The sequence below is a fragment of the Urocitellus parryii genome, chromosome 8, assembly GCF_045843805.1.
Source record: "Urocitellus parryii isolate mUroPar1 chromosome 8, mUroPar1.hap1, whole genome shotgun sequence".
In the NCBI taxonomy this organism is placed as follows: Eukaryota; Metazoa; Chordata; class Mammalia; order Rodentia; family Sciuridae; genus Urocitellus; species Urocitellus parryii.
Genome location: NC_135538.1, coordinates 112,742,756 through 112,759,679, shown reverse-complemented (window position 1 = coordinate 112,759,679; position 16,924 = coordinate 112,742,756). Strand labels below are relative to the sequence as shown.

The 16,924-nt window shown below is 36.8% G+C and overlaps 1 protein-coding gene and 1 pseudogene across 2 annotated transcripts in view; one reads left to right on the top strand and one right to left on the bottom strand.

Annotated features, from left to right (window-relative positions):
• The window catches only part of Zfand3 (zinc finger AN1-type containing 3), a 303,765-nt gene that overhangs the window by 100,425 nt on the left and 186,416 nt on the right, over positions 1-16,924 (top strand). The window lies entirely within an intron of this gene.
• On the bottom strand, positions 11,414-11,514 carry LOC113179247 (U6 spliceosomal RNA; annotated as a pseudogene).

Genomic DNA, 16,924 nt, shown 5'->3' with positions numbered 1-16,924 from the left:
TGGGAAGGTTCTTTTTTAATCTGGTCTACTTTGGATTTCTGAATGATGCTGTCTCTGGATGTCCATCTCATTCATGTTGTGATTTGGAGTGGCCTAAGTCTGAAGCTGATTCAGGTAATTCTCAGCTTTTCTTCTCTACAGTATGAGATAGAGTGGGATGTGAAGTATTGTCATTTGGAGTTTTGTCTTCACAGATCAGACTGATGCACTCCCAGGTTGGGGATGCTGCAGAGTTTTATGAGTGGGATTCCAGCAGATGGGGCTTAGGTCTTTACTAGGTGGTTTCTGTCCTGGAGAGATTAGATCAACACACCCTAGGTCTTGGCAGTTGCTGATCTTTGCTGGGAGCCTTTGAAGGCTTTAGATCTCTGGAGCCTTGGAAGGATTCTACTCAAAGAGCAGGGGAGACAATCCTTCTGATGCCCATAAACACAGTCTTTCCGGCGTCCCAGGCTTAGTCCCTGAGTGTATTCACAACCTCATGTTCAGATCTTGACCTGCTTCATCTGGTCAAGTCAGCTGATAGACTCAAGGGGGAAGTGAATTGGGCTTCCCTTTGCTTTTCTGACTTGAATCTCCTTGGGTAAAATATTCTTTGTGCATGTTTTACTCCTGTTCTGCTAGGTACACCCTACAGTATGTGGAAGGTGCTTGACCCAGGACATTGTAACCTTGTTTGTTCAAATCTTCAACTCTAAGCTGCAGCTGTAGTGTGGCCATCTCAAGGTGGCTCCTACTTCAGCTCTTCATGGCCAGTTGGGAAACCTGGGAAAATTTTTGAGCACCTTGCACAGTGCAGTCTCTGGATCAGCTAAGGGCAAGCTGCTTTTCTGACCTCAGGTTTTCTGTACTAAATCTGTCCATTGCGTTTCTCTCTGTGTTCCCCCTCTGCCTATGTTGAACCAACGCTTCTGCGGCTCCAGAATTGGTTCCAATGTAGTCTTTCTTTGTTTAATGAACCCAAATTTCTGATTCTTTAAGATACCCTGAGTATTGAGTTTTAGTGAAATCTCCCTTTAACCTAAACTGCCTTGCAGAGAAGCCGCACTCCTGCTGCTTGAATCCTGAGCCATGAAGCAACTAGGAATGCAGGCTTCCTTTAGCCTGCCACCTTTAGTCCTCCTTTAGAGTAATTCTTGTTCTTGTTGTTTCCTTTGTGTGTGAACATTTTGGACACTTTACCTGATTATAACCCCCTTCAATTTAAATTTTTATCCATAAAAGGAATGATGAATAAAAAGATAAAATGTTATTTTCAGGCTCTGATCTGAATAAAATGATCTTTACCTCTACAATATTTTATATCATTTAAAAGTCTCATGCCTAGTTAATTTTGTACAGTGTTTAGTAGATCTAACTATGTATTAAAAATCTTAACTATTTTCAAAAGTTTATTTTAAATATCTTAGTTTTCTTTTAGAGTAAATTTTAGATTCAGAGGAGAAAAAATACCTTAAGTCTGCAGTGGTGGTGCACACAATGAAATCCCAGCTATTTGAAAGGTGGAAGCAAGTATTATAAGCTTGAAGTACTCTTGGATAGCTTAGACTTTGTCTCAAAATGAAATAGAGTACAAATAAATACGTGGGGAGGGGGTCAGGCTGGATGTAGTTCAGTAGTTGACTTGCCTCACATACTTGAGCCCCAGGTTCAATCCAGTATGGGAGGAAAACCAAAAACAACCTTAAGAGTTCAGATTTGAGAAAAATAAGACTTGTGGTTTCGGGAAAATGAAAAATGGTACATAATCAAAAAGGTTGATACTTAGAACAAAAATTATTATATGTGAAGCCTGATATGATGATACACTACTGTAATCTTAGTGACTTGGGAGGCTTAGGTTGAAGGATTGCAAGTTCAAAGCCAGTCTCAGCAACTTAGGAAGATCCTGTCTCAAAGTTAAAAGTGACAAAGAGCTGGGAATGTGGCTCAGTGCTTAAGCGCTCTGAGTTCAATCCTTGGTATTAAAAAAAAATGAATTATTATATGTGAAAAAGGTGAAGGAAGGGTATGGACAATTACATTTTTGTCTTTCAATAGGCAATGAAATTCTGAAATGAAATAATTGCAATAGTAACTAAGATTGTCATAGGCTATTTATCTTATGATTCCCTTTTATATAGTATCATCTCATTTGATCCACAGAATGCTAATGATTTTAAATCTTCATTTTACATATAAGCAAACTGCAGCTGAAATGGATTGTCACATTCCAAAATTAAATGAATTTTAAGGTGAAGAACTGAGATTGACTTTATTTTATTTTTTAAATTTTAATATTTATTTTTTAGTATTTTGGCAGATATATCTTTCTTTGTGTGTGGTGCTGAGGATCAAACCCGGGCCACACGCATGCCAGGCGAGCACGCTACCGCTTGAGCCACATCCCCAGCCCTGAGATTGACTTTAGATGTTTAGTCTCCAGTGCTAATCTTCTCTACTCTCTGATGTTACCGGGAATGAAGATAGTAGATTTAGAGGGAATATATTGTAAAAACCCAGATGTAGATTTACATGGGATTGTAATAGGAAGATTCAATAACATCTTCTTCTTCTTCTTTTTTTTTTTTTTGCATTTGTATGTAGATTAGGAGTACAGGCTTTTCCTGTGGTTTTTTCTTTTGGTTCAGATACAGTTTGTCTCTAGACCTCATGGGAAAATCAAGGGAGAAACAGTGCTAGAAGGTATGCATGTGTGATGTGAGTGTTTTTGTCTAACACATTTTCTCTTTTGGTGGTGAAATTTTAATTTGTTAACATCTTTCTTGTTGTTGTTCATATAACTTTTAGCTCATTAACCTTGCTCTCTGCACTGCTTATGAAGAACCATTTCTTATTTAGTCTTCTGTGTTTACTTTTCAGAAGATTAAAAAAAAGAATTTAGAAGTATGATTTAATTGTAGATCTGTGTATTTTCAGTGGGAAGGCAAAGATGAGTTTTCATATTTAGATAGTACAACCTGTGGATTTCATTTGTTAAACCTTCTTGTTGGTATTTCCATTCTCGAAAACATATGTGCATAATAGTGTTGAAAAAAACTCTTGTACCCTTCTTTAGCAATTTGGTTGAGTTATGGAAAAGCCTGTCCTCTGCATCGGGTATTTGCTCATTTAGAAACCTTGTATAGTTTATAGAGACACTAGTGATTTGTTCCCCAGACTCCCTGTGGATTTTGTTCCAAATTACAATCTAATTCCACCATCCAGTTCCATACTCCTGAACTGTTAATTTGTACATTTCGATGCAGTTTGTTTCATTGTGTTTTTTGTAATCCAAACTGAATGTAATGAGCTATGTGCTTCAGGGACCTGGCTTTGTCTTGCCAATTAGAACAGAGTGGTTACTGAGAAAGAATATGTTTTAAATAAAACATGGCACTTCTGAGTGGGACTGATACTCATTTGGGAATAAGAAGATAGGGTTTTAACTCTTTTACTTACAAACAAGATCCCTTATTAAAGATTAGCACCTTTTGGAAGAAAGAATAGTAAAGGTTACCTTCACAAAATGATTTTCTAAATTCCTTTGTGTGACTAAATTTTAAAAGTTGTCTTTTTTTTCATCTATTTCTTTTTTCCTTCATGATCATTTGAGATATGTGTTAGCAAAATTCTCCAAATTTAACCAGTGGCTGCTGCATTTTTTGAGTTTTGAGCTGTTCATGTTTAGGAAGTCCATGTTAGACTCTAATTTTCTAATATGGAAAGCCAAATTTTCAACATAATAGGAACACATCCTCCCCAAAGAGTCTTGGAAATCATGAAGAAAAATGTAAAGTTTTGTAATCTTATGTGAATGTTGTTTTGTTTTAAGGTGATAATAGTATTTTCGCCACCAATGGCTTAAGACTGTTTTGAAGTTTAGCTGCACTTTTCACTCGAATACAGGTGTTTCTGATTAGACCTCCATAGACTAATTGTTTATTAGTTAGCTCCATAAATTGATTCTGGTATTGTATTTCCATCTACTGTAAAAATATTGTAATTCTGTTTTTATTTGATATGTCAAGTAAACTCTAGAATTTAGGATTGACACAAGGAAAGCATAGAATATGCTTTCTATTTTTCATACCACTTACTTTGAAGAAAAAATAGGATTGAATGTAAAGCTTTGAAATAAAGACATCAAGCCAGGCAAGGTGGCACATGTCTGTAATCACAGTGGCTCAGGAGGCAGAGGCAGTAGTATCGTAAGTTCAAAGCCAGCCTCAGCAAAAGCGAGGTGCTCAGTTACTCAGTGAAACCTGTCTCTAATTTAATATATAAAGAATGTGTGTGTGTGTGTGTGTGTGTGTGTGCGGGTGGGGAAGGAACACAAATGAGAACAAACTTTGTGTCCTTCCCTTAGGCCCAGTGTGTCTTCATTAAAAGTCAAAACTTGTAAATGTGATGACTGAGGTATTATGTTTTAGAGATGTTGCCTCTTATAGTTTGGATAGCAGTTTAGGAGCTTAGATAAGGACAGTCTGGTTACTTTTTTGGCTGGGGATGTTTACTGGAATGTCTAGCCTGGTTCTGCCTTAGTAGTTAGTAGGAAAGAATCAGGTTTAATCGAAGGTGACCCTGAAGAAGATGGAGGGGTTAGCTCCTCAAAGCTTCATCTTAGGGGATCAAAGAGCCTTTTTTTTTTTTTTTAAAGTGGGAGGAGTACACTGATGGTGATTGAATCCAGAAGCACTTTCCCCACTGAATTACATCTCCAGTCCTTTTTATTTTATTTTAGTTTTTTAGTTGTTGATGGACATCATACCTTTATTTCATTTTTATGTGGTGCCGGGATTGAACCCAGTGCCTCATGCATGCTCTACCACTGAACCATAACCCCAGCCCTCCTTTTTATTTTTATTTTATTTTGGGACCGGGTTTTGCTAAGTTGCTTAGGGCCTTGCTAAGTTGCTGAAGCTGTCCTCAAGCTTGAGATCCTCCTGCCTCAGCTTTCTAAACTGCTGGGATTACAGATGTGTGACACCATGCCCAGCCACAGGGGGCTTTTTTAGGGAAAAGAGTAGGGCAGGAAGGCTGTGTCTTCATTGGCATCTTTGTCATCAATGGGCATGTGTCCTTTTATCTCTGTCAGGAATACCCTCTGTGGCCAGTTAACTAAAGACGAAGGAGGGACGTTACAAGGGCACCAGATATTCTGGGTTAGGTGAATCTAAAGTAAAGATTAAGCCAAGGGATTAATGAGGGGAAGAAGAGCAAAAGAGAGGGGACAGAGAAGGACAAATCAAAAAGACCCCTGTTATAGGTAAACCATATAGTGGAAGCAGGTAATTCGGGGCAACAGAAAAATTTGCATGGGAACATCATTGACATAGACTTATTAGTGGAAATCACTTACTTTTTAGACACACCAAATGGTATATTTGTAAAACAAAAATTAATGTCTTATCTCAAATATTGTTTTATAATAGTTAAATATATGACTTTATTTTAAGCAGTCTTTTTTTTTGTAGTTAATATGCTGAGCTAAGGAAGACGTAGTCTTTTTTTTTTTTTTTTTGTAGTGCTTTTCACTGAGACATGTGGGCACCCAAGGCATTGCTGTTTAATTCCCTGTTCTTGTTCAGTTTTTAAGTAACTCTAGTTTTGTTATAAGTTTAGAGAACCAGCCTAATATCGGAGTGGTATTTTTGGTGTCTCAAAGGGTTGATATGCTTTGTTTAGTAACACTATTGAAAGCCTGCCTGGGTTCTATGTGTGTGTTTTAGATGAAAATAAATACAAGGTCTTCTGTGCAGAGATTGAGAGTGGAAGAATGATGGGGGAAATTAAGGCACACAAGCTTTATTTTTATTTTTTATTTAAACCTGCAACCAAGAGAACCTTTTTAAAATATGTTGTAAAGGTCAGTTTTTATGTAGGAATACTTGAGCTCTGTGTGACTGAATGAGACACCTTCACTTCTGACTTATAAGCTATCATTATGACTCAGGATTTTGTGAATTGTCATTGTTAGTTTGTGATCTAGGCATCCAGCTACTGGATAAATATCCAAAGGAAGGGAAATCAGATACCAAATAGATACGTGTACTCCCATGTTTATTGCAGTACTATTCAGAATAGCAGAGATAATGGCATCAACTGAGGTGTTCATCCATGGGCAGGCAGATGGATAAAGAAAATGTGGTACATGAATAAAAAGGAATGAAATTCTGTCATTTGTGGCAACATGGGTGGTTGGAAGATAGTGAGTTACATAAGGCAGAGAAATAGAACATGTTCTCATGTGGAACCTAAAAAATTGATTTCATAAAGTAGTCAAATAGTGGTCACTAGAGACTAGAAATGGTGGGCTAGGGAATAACGGAGGTGAGATTATGGGTACCAAAATGTAGGATAAATAAGTTGTAATATTCTACAGCACAAGAGGATGACTATAATTTACAACAAATAATCATGTAAGAAAGGAGTTTGAAGGTTCCCAACACAAAGATGATAAATGTTTAAGAAAATTGAAATGCCCTGATTGGATCATTACTTGTTAAGATGGTATGGAATTATCACAGTGTGCCCTGTAAATATGGTCAATTAAAAATAAATAAATTTTAGCCCAGTGTGGTGGCACATGCCTATAATACTGGGTACATGGGAGGAAGAGGTAGGTGAATCATAAGTTCCAGGCCAGCCTCAGCTTCACCAACTTAGCAAGGCCTTGTTTGAAATTTTAAAAAAAGGACTGGGAATGTAGCTCTGTGGTAAAGCACCCCTGAGTTCAATCCTCATTACCAAATAAATTAACAAATACATTTATTTTAAAAATGCTTTTCTTATTAGGAAGCATGTTGGATCTCACTTTTTTTTTTTTCAAATCTGATAACCTTTTGCATTATTTGGATCCATAGAAAGAATCCTTTATAACCCTTTACCATGTTTGCCATATAAAGAATCCTTTCTATGGATCCAAATAATGGTTATAGTATAGGGCAGAGAGGAGAGAAAGAAGAGGAAGAGGGAAGAGGGCACAGAGAAAGAGGGCAGAGAGCAGAGAGGAAGAGGGCAGAGAGCTGTGAGCTTGCAAGCTTCGGCTTAAGAAGGGTTGTATAGGCCATGTGGCAGGTGCCAATTGGCAGGGTGACTCAAGAACAGGAAGAGGACACTGTGTTCCACGGGGATTGGTTGAGAAAACCTTTGAATTTGGCGCTGTTTGGCTTGGCATCCTTCAGAGAGGAGGGGTAAGGAATTCCGTGATATTCTCAGGAGATGGAAACTTAACTTCAGCAGGGAGTCTCCCACATACCCAATGGTCATACATTTTGCTTTTGTGTATTTTATGAAACTTTTACTACCTTGTTACTATTTTTTGTTTCAGTAGTCAATTATATTTTAAAGAGAATTAAGAAAAAAGTCTTATAGTTAACTGTAATAACTGTGTCTACTGCTCTTCCTATTGGATAATCATTTTTCATTCTATCGAAGAAATTCCTTTATCATTTTTTATCATGGAACATCACTGGTGATAAATTGTTTTTAAAACTTTGAAGAAGTTTTCATTTAGCTTTGCTTTTTTTTTTGAAGGTACTGGGGATTGAACTGAGGGGTACTCTACTACTGGCCTACATCCTTAGTCCTTTCATTTTTTATTTTGGGGAGGATCTTGCCATATTGCTAAGACTGGCCTCCAGCTTATGATCCCCCTGCCTCAGCCTCTCAAGTCACTGGGGTTAAAGATGTCATCACTGTGCTTGGCCTGTAGCCTTTGTTTTGAAAATATTTGCATTGGGTATACAGTTATAAGTTGGTCTTTTCCCCCCAGGGTATTTTTAAAAGATGTTGTCCATTATCTTTGTTTGAATTGTTTATGATGAGTAATCTATTGTCCTTATTTTTCTTCTTCTGTATTTAAAAGGTATGTTTTTCCCTGAATGCTTTAATGTGTTCTCTATGACAGATTTCAGGTGATTTAATTATGATGTTCCTTGATTTAATTTTCTGCCTGTCTCATACTTGCAGTTCATAGAAATTCTTGGGCTGCTATTCTTATACATTTCATTGAATATGAAAACCTTACAGTTGTTACTTCTTCACATTTCATAATCTCCACACATTATTGGGTCACTTGAAATTATCCTATATATAGTTAACTGAGGCTGTTATATCCTCCTCTTGTTTCTCTGTCTTGTTTTTGGTAGTTTCTTTTGTTACATCTTCATGTTTACTAGTCCGGTAATTTCTAATTTCCTGGGGATTCCATCCAGTGTATTTTTTAGTTTGGAAGTTACAGGTTTCATCTCTAGAGGTTCAGATTGAGTCTTTATATCTTTTATATCTCCTGTTCAACTTTTTGAACATGGCAGAATAGTTATTCACTATGTTTTAATGTCCTTGCCTGCTAATTCTAATGTTTGTCTGTTCTGGATCAGTTTTGATTGACCCTCTTATTTTTTTTCACCCAAAGTAATAAGTTCTGTTGTGGACTAATAACCGATTTTAAGCCATTTAATGTGTTAAAATAGGGAGTTAAGGGGCTGTGATTATGGCTGAGCAGTAGAGTGCTGGCCTAGTGCGTGCCAAGTGCTGGATTCGATTGATCCTCAGCACCACATAAAAAATAAGTAAATAAAATAAAGGTATTGTGTCCAACTGCAACTAGAAAACAAAATATTTTTTTAAAAAATTAGGGAGTTAAATGATGTCAGTGCTTTAGTATACTCCAGGGAAACAATGTATCTTTTAATAGGTGAGAGCTTGGATTCTGGAATCATAGCCTCTGGGTTCGTTTCTGGCTCTGCTACTTGTCTCTGGAGAAATTAACAATTAGATTTGTGCAGTAGATATCATAAAATCCCAGATTAGGATGTTCTTATGGGAATGGGGAACAAGGGGTGAAATCTAAATTATACTGGGATAAGAGTCTTTGGGTTCTCATTGAAAGTCACATGCAAAAAAAAAAAAGAGGAAGAAGTAAATGGGACTGTAGGGTTTTCAGCTGCTGAACAGATAAGAATATTGATTTGTGGTGGGAGCATGGTTTGAGGGTGAAGAAGTATTGATGACTTTGATTTAGGTAATGTAGGAACTGTATATGTTCTGTGGTGTACTTAAAATTTGGAACGGTGTGAAAGGTCTAAAATCAGTTTTTGAAATTTCCATGTTAAAATGAGATCCTTCACATACTCGGTGTTCATTAAATGTTTGAAAGGCAAAATAGGATTAGGCTTATTATGCAGTAGTTCTAAAATACCCACATAACTGGACATCCCGTTACAGCACATATTGCTGAGGCCCATTCCCTGGAGTTTAAAATGTAGTCAGCATGGAGTGGTGCCAGAGCTATTTGCATGTCTAACAAGTTCCCAAGTGCTGTTTTGGTCTGGGGACCACTCTGAGAATTACTGATGTAGGCAAGTAATACAGAGAGCATAAGGAGTGCTCAGGTTCTAGAGGGAAAGTAAAGTAGATATATCAAGTCACAGAGGTGTGACTGTCAGTTGCTAGATGATACCAGTAACCTAGATTTTAGAAAGGAGTTATTTTAAGATTTGAAGCTTGAGTGTTAAATGGTATCAAGTGAGATAGAGATATTAAAATAAATGAATAATGATCATCATATTTAATAAGTAATATTGTCATTCGTAACTTTAGAGAACAGTATTTATCTTTTAAGTCCCAACATTTCAAATTTGAGGAAATCTATGACTTCATCAGAATGTGAAAGTGCTTATAATTTTATACACATTTTCAAGGTGGTTTCATGTATTTCATTGAGGCTCTAGCTTTCAAATTAAGAATTCTGCTTTAGGATAGTTTCATTAAGAATAGTTGGTGTGGAAACCAGACCTTAAGATGGAGAGTGGGGAGGAAGGAAACAATTGTAGATAAGAATGGACAGTCCTTAAAGATCATAGTATTTGCTGGGAGTAAACAAATGATTGTGGAATTTCTTTACCTGAAGATCTTTCTCATTTCAGAAAAACAAAATGGCCTATGGCTTTCCTGGCCACTTATCCCTCTGTTGCTATCTAGGTCTGATGTGGTTAGAATTGATGACTGTGTTTGAGATGATATTATATTATAGTCTTTCTGTTATGTATTGAGCAAGTTTCCTCCATCTTTCAGGAAAAACACATTTTTAACCCCTCTAGAACAAATTATTTTTTCATCACTTGCCAATTCTAGGGGAAATATTTTGCCATATATTATACCTTTGTTGTAATGCTCTGGACTAGATACCTTTTTTTTTTTTAATTTGTTGAATTCTAGCCCTCCTTTTGTTCATTATTGTGACCTTGGTCAGATGGCTTAAATTTCTCAGATTGTTGTTTTGTTTGGTGAGGATGATGATAACTTGTCATACAGGAGATCTGTGAGGATCAAATAATTTTTTGAGGCATTGGGTAAAGTATGAACTTGTAGGCATTTACATTATTTCTTATTAATAAGCACAGTGTAATAATAGAAGCAGTTGGTAAACAATCCTGGGTGGTTTGTTAGCTTTTTGTTACTATGACAGAATACCTGAGAAAATCAGTTAATAAGGAGTAAACGTTTATTTTGGTTTTTGGTTTTAGAGTGTTCAGTGTATGGTTCACTTGGCCCTGTTACTCTAGGCCTGTGGTGAAGGCAGAACATTATGGCAAAGAATGCATAGTGGAGCAGAGCTGCTTACTTCATGGTGGTCAGGAAGCAGAAAGAACAGGATGTGGCCAGGTCCCAGTATTCCCTTCAATGGCATGCCCCCCAGTAGTCTTTCTTCTGATAGGCCTCACTTCCTAACAGTGCCAAGCCTTGAAATTGGTGACCAAGCCTTGAGCCTGTGGACCCTTGGGGGACATTTAAAATCCAGACTGTAATAGGTGGTCTAGATTTGTTTTTCACTCAAGCAGAAAACTTGGCTGTAGTATTCTGAAATGATGTGGGAAAATTGTTGCATGTGTTTGAAGTAAGTGAATAGAATGCAAATAGAGTTGCTACCTGCTTTTTACCTAATAAATGTAGTAGAACCTATATCCTAGTTGTTGATAAGATGTAGGAAACTTGTCAGTACTATATTCGTATGCAAATTGTATATAGGTTGAAATTATAAGGAAAGGTAGCACAATCCTGGTACATATTCCTAGTGGGATATTTTATGCTTGTGCCTTTGGAGAAAATTTAAATATTCTACGTATTGGACATATAGGGCATTATACTGTATGGTTTGTTTCCTTATAGTCAGTCCAGAAATCTTGTATACAAATCAAATAGGGAAACTGAATTAGTGGAATTCAGAATTAGATTTTTTAAAAAAGTTTTTATTCTTTTTAGTTACACATGACAGTAGAGTCTATTTTGACATATTTATACAAATATGGAGTATATCTTATTCTAATTAGGGTCCCAGTCTTGTGGATGTATATGATGTTGAAATTCACTATGGTGTATCCATATATGTACATAGGAGAGTTATGTCAGATTCATTCCATTGTCTTTCAAAAATCGCTTTATGAATTTGTGTGTAATCCTTGCTCAGGGGCCATGCTAATCTTCACTGTATCTTTCCAATTTTAGTATATGTGCTGCCAAAGTGAGCACCAAAATTAAATTTTTGATTTTTTTTTTTCTTGGAGTGAAGAATTTATAATTATGAGCAGAAAAGGTGTCAAAGAATTTTTTTTTAATGTTCGTCTTTTTTTAGTCATGTGTTTTTAGACTGGTAAAGTTTCAGAATAGATAGGAGTTTTGAAAAATTGCTCATTTAGGTCTACTAAGAAATATGAAATGAAAAAATTTTGAAAATCATGCTATATCACTATCTCTCTAATTATCAATCCTGGGAGCTAAATATTTGACTTAAGATAGAATTAGAATTGATTTTTACTTAGAAACAAAATTAATCTGACATAGTTCTAACAATGAAGTTTTGGTTAAATATGGATTAGAGTTTCTTCCACACTTGTAAGATGCCTTGTTTGGCTTTTAAAGATCCCCAGATAGGTGAGTGTACCTTATATTTATTTCACTTACGTTTAACAAAGGTGAATTTCTGTATGGGTAGATGTGAATTATGGTGAAATTTCTCTTCAAAGCTCCCCCCTACCCAAGGTATTTTCCAAGCCTTAAGATGGCTGGTTTCCATAATTTTATCCTCAAAGGTAAACCCTGAACCTTAGCTTTAAGGTACAAGCAGGGTTAAAGGGCTGCAGAATCCCAAATCTTTCCTTCTGTTCTAAGATCAATTTTTTTACTCAGGTTTAGTGCTAATTTGTTGGCACTAAACAAATTAGTGCCAAGGGTTAAAGGTGTTAGTGAAAAGGGATTACTTTGTGAAGAATTAAAGAGCTAAGTCCTTCCTGAGTAGAATGGAATAATGAGTACCGAGAATGTAGCATTCCCATTTTACTTTCAGAATTCTCTTAAATGACAGACTTTGCTTTTGTGCTGCAGTTTTAACCAATGTGGTGCAGCATAGCCTAACACAATACAGCAGTCTACAAATCAAGCTTCTGTTTAGTCCTCTGACATTCATGTGCAGCAATATAAAATGTTTGAACATTATTATTAATGCAGTTTCTCCATAGTAGTGATGGGTCTCTGCAAAGGCATTTAGTCTGACCTCATCAGAATAGGAATGTTAGCTTGGAATCTCATAGATGGCCACAAGTCCCGGAATTCTGTCTTGCTGTTGTTATATACACAGTGTTAAAAACCAAGTTTTACTTTAAACATTTTTAAAGTAGTTAACATACCATGTTTTTTCTTTTCTTTTTTTTCCCCCCAATGCTGGGGATTGAACCCAGGGCCTCACGCATGTCAGGCAAGTCATCACTGAGCCACATCCCTACCCGTAATCATGTATTTTCTATTGGTTGTAGTAGTTCATCTGTGTTGTTTCACCATTCAAATAATGTCATTTTGAATGATGTGGATGCATATTATGGAAATGGTGAAATATATAAATATAAATGTGAACCTTTGATTCATAGAAAACATTTTCTGGAGCTGCTTTCTAGTTGTGCCTGTATTTTGAGTTTTTCTGCTAAGTTGAGACTAGACCTAGAATTAAATTGAGACTAAAATAGAGGCAAGTTCTTCAGTCTTCTAATTTAATCTATTTTCTTCTTGAGGACACTTAAACCTGGGTATCTGAAACTTGAGAATGAGTGCTTTATGAACATAAATTGCATTTGTTTAAAGATAATTTTCTTAAATATCTACTATTTTTATTGCCTTACAATAAGTACTGTAGGGAAAGTAAATATTTATTCCCTACTCACAGAACCTTTTAAAGTCTAATTGGGAGATAGGCATAAATATTGAAATAACTGTATAGTAAATCCTTGAAATTTGTGGGAGATGTGTTTTGAAACCTTCAAGATATTAGAGTAGCATCTATTTTTCTCAGTTTTCTTAGCTTAAAATGGGGACAGTACTACTGTACATGTTGAGATTCTGTGTTAAATAAAAACCATGAAACTATACTAAGCTGGTTTTCTTAGGCTCACTTACCAGCCTAGGAACTCAAGCTGGCACAGCTGTCCTGCAATAAAGACAATTCAGATTCATATTTAGCAAAATCATTTATTATATGCGGTGAACCCTGAAACCCCAAATGTCAAATCCTCAAATGCCAAATGTTTAATGAGACGAGTGTTTCAGGTCTTTGTTGCCAGCACACATTCACATACACCTTCCACTCTGTGGATGTTTACTTGTGCTTGTGACTTCCTTCCTTTTGCAGAATTGCTCACTCTTCATGAATTATATCCTCTTAGTTGTTTGAATGTCAGCAGAGTACATGCTATCTCTGAACCTTACAGCTATCTTCCCATGTGCATGCCTTTCCTTTTACCTAAAAGGTTGGGAAAGGCTGCCATATTCTCTTACTTGCTTCATTCTAGGTGCACAAAATTCTCTTATCTAGGTTTTTACTGAGTTCCAAGTTATATGCTAATCATGTATCCTAAGAGTTATTTTTCACTCACCTCCATCTTCAAAATTAAACTTATCACTTATTTCTAGTTTTTAGGCTTCTCTCCTGCCTCACTGACAATTCTAAAAGTTTCCCCTATAATGTTTGCTAGTCTGCTTCTGAATGGATAGTCTCCTTCATTCCAAAGTCCTTTTCTTTGATGTTCTGCTGTTTTCTCCCTGAATGTAGAATTTAATTAAGTTTCCCTGTTGATCTGTCAAATCTTTCTGAGATCTCTTTATCGGATATAGAATTCTTCTATACTACAAGATCAGTGAGTAATTCAGGGTATACAAGGTAGCTGTTAAGCGCTTATCTTCCCGTAGTATTCCCAAGATCTCAGTTACAAAGTCTCTTACTTTCTTTTTTTAAAAAATATTTATTTTTTAGTTGTAGTTGGACACAATACCTTTATTTTATTTATTTATTGTTATATGGTGCTGAGGATCGAACCCAGGGCTTCACATGTGCTAGGCGAGTGCTCCACCGCTGAGCCACACCTCTAGCCCCAAAGTCTCTTACATCCAGGAGGCTGAAACAGGAAGGCTACAAGTTCAAGGCCAGCCCCAGCAACTTAACAAGACCCCATCTCAAAATAAAAAATTTGAAAAACTAGGGATATAACTCAGTGGTAAAGTACCCCGGGTTTCGATCTCCAATACCTACCCCCCCAAAAAAAAAATCCCAAATAAATTTTTTTAAAACACAATACCTTTATTTTATATTTATTTTTATGCGGTGCTGAGGATTGAACCCAGTGCCTCACATGTGCTAGGCAAGTGCTCTGCCACTGCGCTACAACCCAGCCCGCAAAAAACTTTTTTTACGGAATCATTTTTGAGAGTAGGTTGCCAACCATATGCTCCATCATTCCTTTTTTTAGTCAGCTTTTTTTCATTGCTTTGATCAAAGGACCTGACAAGAACAATGTAGAGGAGGAAAAGTTTATTTGGGTCTCATGGTTTCAGAGGTCTCAATCCATAAATAGCCCACTCCTCTGCTCTGGACCCAAGATGAGGTAGAATATCATGCAAAAGGGCAATGCTGAGGCAGGAGGACTGCAAATTCAAAGCCAACCTAAGCAACTTGTTGAGACTCCATCTCAAAATAAAAAATAATAAGGGCTGGGAAGTGGCTCAGTGGTTAGGTGCCTCTAGGTTCAATCCTTGACACTCCCCTCCCCACGACCCCCCAGTGCAGTGGTCAAAATCTTGGGAAATTAACATTGATACATTGCTACCATCTAATCTTTATATCCTATTCAGTTTTTTTTCAGTTAGCCCAGTATGTATTTTATAGCATATGACCTTATAATATTAATCTCTTTCCTTCTGGAACAGTTCCCTAATTTTTTCTGATTTTCATGAATTTGGTGCTTTTGGGGATTACAAGTAAGTTATTTTGTAGAATTTTCTTTGATTTTGGTTTTATCTGTTATTTCCTTATGATTTATTATGTTCCTTTGGAGAACAACATACCTGATGTTCTTATTGAATCTTATAACATACAATTTCGGTTTGACTCATTACTAATGATGGTCACATTTTTCATTTTTTTTAGATGAAATCTTCTGGCTTTCATTTCTATAAAGTTATTTCCCCTCCCCACTCCCTCCTTTCCCCAGTACTGGGGATCTAACCCAGGGGTGCTCCATCACTGAGCTACCTTCCCAGTTATTTTAATTTTGAGACAGGATCTTACTAAGTTGCCCAGGCTCACCTCAAACTTGGAATCCTCTTACCTCCAGCCTCCTTGAGTAGCTAGGGTTACAGGCATGTGCCACTATGCCCAGCTCTTTCTTTTTTTAGTAAATGTTTATGGGAAGGTGCTTTAAAACTTAATATCCCATCTCTGTGTAAGGGTAGGGATATTTATTCGTTTTGTGTCTATTTGTGTTTTAGTCAGCTTTTTTGCTGTTGTGACTAAAGGACCCAGCCAGAACAAATTTAGGGAAGAAAAGTTTATTTGAAGGCCCAGGGTTTCAAAGGTCTTAGTCTATAAAAGACTGGCTCCATTCCTCAGGGCTTGAGGTGTGGCAGAACATTGTGAAGGAAGAGTGTGGCAGAGGGAAACAGTTTGCATAATGATCAGAAAGGAGAGAGAGGGAGGGAGGGAGGGGGGGTCTCCACTTGCCAGATACAAGTATATACCCCAAAGCCAGGTTTTCAGTTCCCACCTCCTCCAGCCACACCCTACTGCTTCAGTTACCAGTAAGGTAATCCTTATCCAGGGAATTAATTCACTGATTGGGTTAAGGCTCTCACAACATAACAGTTTCTTCTCTGAACCTTGTATTGTCTCACACATGAGCTTTCGGGGGACACCTCACATCCAGACCATAACAATTTGGATTTATCATTTTCTATTTTATTTACTGGATTTTACTCTCTATTACCATTATCTATTTTAATGCTCAAATTATTCCAGATTTGATCTGTGGAAACCCTTTCTGTACCATATCTGTGTCTATTATGACATATCCCTGTCACTCTTCCCTTCTTGCATTCTGCCACAAGATGTTCTAGTCTCATCTTATGCTTTTCCTACCCCAATCCTGGGTAGTCAGTCATTTTCCCAAGGAACCCTGGCTGTTTTCAGTGGGAAAAAGGTGTTTAAAAGCCAAGATTTGGGTGCTTAGAGTGCACTTTACTGTTGGAATGTTGTTGCTTCCAGAGTCTCTCAGTGGAAACGGTTACATTTACCTCTAGATTTATGTCTGTGATGAAGTATTGAAAATTGTGAATTCATACAGATGATTTCATTTCCATCCAGTACCATAGGATTCATTTTAGGTTTTTTTTCCCTTAATTATTTTATGATGCTCTTCTACTACAATGAGAAACCTGGCATCCATTATCCTTAATTCCTTGGCAAAATCTTTTGTCTCTGTTACCGCCTCCTCCCCTGAGTGGATGCCCGGTTTTTCCTTCTTTAACTTGGGCTTCCCACTCCAGATAATAGTTTCTCTTTCTTTCAATTTAGAGACCTTTCTCCTAAGAACACATGGGCTCCCAAGTGAATTTCTAAAATTAT